Genomic DNA, 6907 nt, shown 5'->3' on the forward strand with positions numbered 1-6907 from the left:
AGAACAGCTTCACAATGACATCAGCCAGCTCCTTCAGCAGTCATGGATGTGTGTCATAGATCTGTGTATGGCCCACCTCTTCAAGCATTTCTTACCTTGACCTCTGGGCAGGTACTGGAGCAAATAGTGCTGGAAACCAAACATGAACTATAAGGTAATTAGTAGTAGTGAGAATAGAGTTAGGGAAGGGGAAGGCATGCCTGGCAACCTGACAGCCTTCACAGTTAGATGACTGGCTCAGTGGATGAGGGGAGAGCAGTGGATGTTGTTTATCTTGACTTTAGCAAGGCTTTTAACACTGTCCTCCATAACATCCTCCCAAAGTGATGAGTTATGGACTGTTGTAAAGTAGATGGTGAGCAGGCGTGTTGAGGGCTGGCTGAACGGCTGTGCTCAAAAGTTGTGATCAGTGGTATGAAGCCTAGCTGAAAGCTTTTTTTTACTGGTGCTCCCTATCAGTACAGGTTCTTATATGTTAAAAACCTTCATTAAGGACCTGGCTTATGGGACAGAGTTGTTTATGCACTGGAGGGCTGTGGTGCCATTCAGAAGGATCTTAACAAGCTGGAGAGATGGGCTCATAGGAGCCTTGTGGAGGTCAACAAGGGGAAATATGGAGTCTTCTACCTGGAGCAATAATAACCCCAGGCACCAAGTCAAATGGCTGAAAAGCGGATTTGCAGAAAAGCCTCTGAGGGTCCCAGTGAACACCAAATTGAGCATGAGCCAGCAGTGCACCCTCGTGGCCTTGAAAACTCAGATTCCTGGGCTGCATCAGGCTGAGTGTTGCCATCAGGTGGAGGGAGGTGATCCTGCTGTTCCACCCTGAGCTGGTGAGACAAATCTGAAGGCCATGTCCAGTGCTGAGCTCCCCAGTACAAGAGAGACATGGACATTCTAGAGAGTATCCAGCAAGAGGCCAAGGAGATGATAATAGGATTGAAGACTGAAATAAGCAGGAGAGGATGAGAGCTAGGGTTTAGGCTGGAAAAGAAAAGTCTTGGGGGATCTTGTCAAGGTGTATAACCTGATGGGGTGTAAAAGACAACAGAGCCAGGCTCTACTGTAGTGGTGCCTGACAAATAGCAATGGATTCAAGTTGAAATACAAGAAATTCCATTGGAATGTAAGAAATAAGCTCAGTGATCTCCAGGTTGTTATTCGGGCTTTTTCTGAAACTGTATGTGAATGGGTTTTTTTCCTCCAATCATCAGGGATCCTTGATATCTGTGGCTTTCCAAAAATCATGGAGAGTGGCCTTGCAAGGACATCAGCCAGCTCTCTCAGCATATTGGATATAGGCTTCTGCACTCCATGGATTTGTATGGGCTCAGTTGTTTGCAAGTAGTTCCTAACTTGATCCTCACCCACCGAACAAACTGGGTGACAAAATGGTCTATTTAGCTGACAGCAGTGAAGAGGAATTTGTGCAACAAAGCACCCATCTTCCCAGAGTAAGCAATGAGTAAAATCTTTCCTTTTCAAATATAGATTTTGTCCTGTACATTTATCAAAACCCAAGTCTGTGCTAAGAGCTGTACAGTATTCTGCAGAAGAAAGTTTGATCAATTATGCTTATGTAACTGTATCCATGCAGATAACCTAACACAACTAAGTTTATACTGTTCCTCTTGAGGGTGCTTAGTTCAGACCTAATGCAGCTTTTTAAATTTAGCTTGGACACTCTCCAACACACCATGAACTAGTGTTTTTCAAAACTTCTCTGTGCCAAGACAAAAATGTTCATATAAAGGGTCATATCAATATAACTCTATTGGCTTAAGTTCTCACTTCACATTCTAGATTTCCTGTTTATATAAATTCTTGCATGTCTCTGATGAAGATAAAATAGTAATGATGGTTCTCTCTGACATTTAACACTTATGAAGTAACTCTTCCTCCTCATCAAGTTGTTCAGTATCTGCTTTCTTTGTCTCATTGACTTCTAGTGCATGTTTATAACCACAAAATGTTGTGACTTCTTTTATTGCGTGATACTTGCAAGGGAGGTTCAGGCTTTTTGACACATGTAGAAATGATTCATCAAAAGAATATGCTGGTGCTGCTGTTCCCATAGTGGCTGTTGTTGTGGCACTGTTGTTCCTATAGTGTGGTCATAATATATCAGTCTTAGAGTAAATGAAACTGAACTAAGACTTAACAGGATGTGTATGACATTTTTTTTTCTCAGCTAGCTTTTTTCTTTATGAAAATGCTGTCCTGGAATTACTGCTGTATAATGTATATAATACTTCAAAAGTTCATCTCTTGACTGGTTTGAAAGTTTTGTGGACAGAATGATATTTGAACACTCAAATACCTTAATGAGACAGATAACTATACTGTAACTTCATAAGCAAGATAAACAAAAGGAAAAATAGCAAAAAACAAAAACAAAACAAAGCAAACAAACAAAAAAACCTCACAAAACAAAACACACATACACAAAAAAAAAAAAAAAAAAAAAACAAACCCAAAAAAACCACCACCAAAAAACCAAGCCAAAATAGATAAGAGTAACAAAACTAGGCTAGTGGCCAGAGGCAGGCTTCAGATCTCAACTTGCAGACATGGTCTGGGCCATAAGTCTACATTTCTCCTGTATAGACTTCATATTGTTGTGTCCAAGCAAGATGACCTAGTTAGACGGCATAATAAAAAATATCACTTTGCCCAGAAATAAGTCTGAGTGCTAAAAGAATTGCAGATTCCCTGAAATAGGGCTCTGTAGAGAATTAGTAGCAGCAGAGAGAGGTGGGAAAGAGAAGGGAGGCCTCAGGCTTTGGGTGTTTGTGAGTATTGGCCAACAGCTGTCAATTTTTGCAAGGTGAATAAAGAAGATGAGATTAAGATTGGGGGGACTGATATGGGCACAGGTATCCCCTTGTCTACTCCTAGCAGTGAATTTCAGCTCTAGTTCTTCTGTCTGTGGTGTGAGTCTGAGGAATGATTCATGGGCTAAGGCAAAGGGTATGAGGTTTGATAAGGTGAAAAGCTAGGTCCTTCTCTTGGGTCACAACAACTCCATGCAGCACTACAGGCTGCAGGAAGAGTGGCTGGAAAGCTGCCAGGAGGAAAAGGACCTGGGGGTGCTGGTTGACATGACTGGTCAACATCTTCATTAATGACCTGGATGCAGGACTCAAAGGGATACTAAGTAAGTTTGCAAATGTCACTGAATCAGGAGAAGCTGTTGACTCCCTTGAGGGCAGAGAGGCCCTGCAGAGAGACCTCGACAAATTAGAGATGGGCAATCACCAACCATATGAAGTTTAGCAAGGGCAAGAGCTGTACAATTCTGTACCTGAGATGGGACAACCCAGCATGTACATACAGACAGTATGGAATGAGATGCTGTAGAGCTGTGCTGGGGAAAGGGACCTGGGGTCCTGATCAATGGCAAGTTGCATATGAGTCAGTAGTGCCCTGGCAGCCAGGAGGGCCAACTGTGTCCTTAGATGAATTAAGCACAGCATCACCAGCCAGTCAAAGGAGGTGATTGTCCTGCTCTTCTCTGCAGTGGCGTGGCCTTACCTTGAATATTGTGTACAGTTTTGGGCACCACAACATAAAATAGACATTAAGCTATTAGAGAGCATCCAAAGGAGGGCCACAAGGATGGTGAAGGGCCTGGAGGGAAAGCCATATGAGGAGCAGCTGAGGCCACTTGATTTGTTCAGCCTGGAGAACAGGAGACTGAGAGAAGACCTCTTTGTGATCTTCAACATCCTCATGAGGGGAAGCAGAGCGACAAGTACCAATCTCTTCACTCTTGTGACCAGTGATAGGATTTGAGTAAATGGCATGAAGCTGAGTCAGGGAGGTTTAGGTCAGATATCATAAAAAGGTTTTTCACTAAAGGATGGCTGAGCACTGGAACAGGCTCCCCAGGGCAGTGGTTCCAGCACCAAGCCTGACAGAATTCAAGAAGCTTTTGGACAACACTCTCAGGCACATGGTGTGACTCTTGGGGTGTTCTGTGCAGCAGAAGGAATTGAACTCAATGATCCTAACGGGTTAAAAAAACCCAAACCAAAACAACAAAAAAAAAACCACCACAAAATAAATCAATCTTGTTAGGTCTTGCTTGAAAGCAAAGAGGTTATGGAGTCTCCCTCACTGGAGATAGTCAAGAACCATCTGGATGCAATCCTGTACCATGTTTTGTCGGGTAACCCTGTTTGAGCAGGGAGGTTGGACCAGATGCCCCGCCGTGGTCCCTTCTAACCTTACCCATTCTGTGATTCTGTGAAAGGGTCTCTGAATGAAACAAGCAGGAAAGTAGAATATTATAGGTTCTAATAGGAAACAAGGGGTTTTCAAACCTCAAGGTTTCAGGTTATCTCACAATGTTCAACAACAACAACAAAAAAAACAGTTTGGGAAAGGTGCAACTTTCTACTAAAGTATTCCTCTGTAGGAGAGATATAAAGCTTTAATGGTGCTTAGGCTATGTAGCTGAAGCCATTCTGTCATAAACAAGCTTAAAACTCCTCTTAAAAACAGTGAAGTTCCTCCACATGAGTCCTGGAGCAGGCCTTTCCCCTAACTAAATTACAGAATAGCTTTGACAATATGGATGTGACTCAAAAGGACAAAGCCTGGCAGCACAAGCAGATGACCATAGTCAAATATTTACTACAAGGCAGGAAGAATATGGCAGGCAATATTCCATGTTATTTTGTGCCCAGATCACAATGGAGCTGTGTGCAAATGTTGTAATTAAATACTGCTCATTCTCTTGGGAACAACAAAGTTTCCAAGAATACTGCTCTGGGAGAAGAGCAGTATTGAGCATACTCAGTAACTGGATTGATCCTCATGGCTTCAGATTTGTGCTTTATAGATCCTTGGTCGATCCAAGCTCTTTGAAATAGATCCATGAAAGGATAACCAGGGAAACCGACATCAGCTGTGTAAACTTGTAAGGAACGCCTTCACACCTTCTCTGGAATATATCTAGAAGTGATAATTAGGGGGAAAAAAACCCAACCAAACCACTAGACTAATCTAAAAGGACTCGCCAGATCCCAGCACAAATACTGTTCAGTAGTTGCAGTGTACTTCCAGAGGCTTAAAAATACCCACTAAGGAGGCATCCATCCTCTTCTCTTACCTTTTAAAATGGCAAAGTTACAAAAAAATAAGACCTGGTTATTGTGCTTAATTACTATAATATGTATCCAGAGGTGAAAACTATGTTTAGTCTTTAATAGTGTTACACTTGGGAAAAGAAAAAGCGGAAGTGAAAAAAGATGATGAAAATGTGGATTTACTTGAAGGCAGCTGTGGCTTCTCTTGGCGCTGTTTTGCAGCACGTGTGCTCTGCACTGCGAGAACGTACCAGTTCTTCCTCATCAGCAAAATGGCTGCAGGAGCCCTACACTGGGTGTTTTAAAGAAAAGTGTGTGCTTGAAGCATTGCTAAGTGTATGGTGTTGTGGGGTTTGGTTGCTTTTGGTGTAGTGTGGATTTTTTTTTTTTTTTAAGGGTATTTATTACAAAAACTCCATGGAACTTGTGAGTGATGTCTGCAGTGACTGGAAGGCATGCCTGGCACTGAGGGTAAGTTCCAGCATTGTCTTCTGCTGGAGAAGGGCATTGCAGGGAGGGTGCTCCTGCGGTGGAGTACTGCAGCCTTGGGGCTGGGTGGGACCCCAAGGTGCAGTGGTGGGCCTGGCTGGCAGCTGTGGAAAGCTGCTGGGCAGGGGAGAGAGTTTGTCCATAGGAGACCACAGAAGCTGTGTTCAGGAGAGGCCTGTGTCCTGCCAGAATGAATTTCACTGTGGTTAAACACAGTGCAAAAGTGGGAAGGGGAGAGAAGGGACATTGGGAAAATGTTTTGGACAAAAAGGTCCAGGGCCATGAGGGCAGAACCCAGGCCTCTGGGAGCAGAGTGGGGTGAGGGCCACTCTTCAAAGAGTCACAGAATTACAGAATCAGTCAGGTTGGAAAAGAGATCTGAGATCACTGAGTCCAACCTCTGACCAAACACCACCATGTCAGCTAGACCATGCCAATTCCCGTCTTTCCTCAAAAACCTCTGTTGGACAGTGATTCCACCACCTCCCTGAGCAGCCCATTCCAGTGTATAATTACCCCTTCTGTGAAGAAATTTTTCCTAATGTCCAACTAGAACCTCCCCTGGTGCAGCTTAAGACCATGTCCTCTCGTCCTGTTGCCGGTTGCGTGGGAGAAGAGCCCGAGCCCCGCTTGGCTACACCCTCTCTCAGGAGTTGAGGAGAGTGACGAGGTCACCCCTGAGCCTGCTCTTCAGCGCACCCGCGCGCGGTGCGATGTGACAGCCGGCGGGGTGGCGGGCTGCGGGTTCCCCAGCAGCGAAGAGGGGCAGGAGGCCGGTGCGGGCTGACAGCCGGCCGGCGGGGCGGTGTGCGGGGCAGGAGGCCGGTGTGCGGGGCAGGAGGGCGGTGTGCGGGGCAGGAGGCCGGTGCGGGCTGACAGCCGCCCGGCGGGGCGGTGTGCAGAGGCGGTGCGGGGCAGGAGGGCGGTGTGCGGCAGGAGGCCGGTGCGGGCTGACAGCCGGCCGGCGGGGGCGGTGTGCGGGGCAGGAGGCCGGTGTGCGGGGCAGGAGGCCGGTGCGGGCTGACAGCCGCCCGGCGGGGCGGTGTGCGGGGCAGGAGGCCGGTGTGCGGGGCAGGAGGGCGGTGCGGGCTGACAGCCGCCCGGCGGGGCGGGGCGGGCCGGGCCGTGTTTACATCCGTGCCCGCCGCACGCTGCCGCCGCTCCGCGCGCTCCCATTGGCGGCGCCGCCGCGGCCCCGCCCCGGGGCGGGCGGGCCGAGCCCGCGGGGCGCGCGTGGCCGCCGGCGGAGCCGCGGCCGTCCCGGCGGGGCGCGGGGCCGGGGAGCGGAGCAGGGCGACGGTGCCAGGTGTGCCCCGGGAGGCGGA

The sequence above is a fragment of the Myiozetetes cayanensis genome, unplaced genomic scaffold, assembly GCF_022539395.1.
Source record: "Myiozetetes cayanensis isolate MyiCay16 unplaced genomic scaffold, myiCay2020 scf1, whole genome shotgun sequence".
NCBI classification, from domain to species: domain Eukaryota; kingdom Metazoa; phylum Chordata; class Aves; order Passeriformes; family Tyrannidae; genus Myiozetetes; species Myiozetetes cayanensis.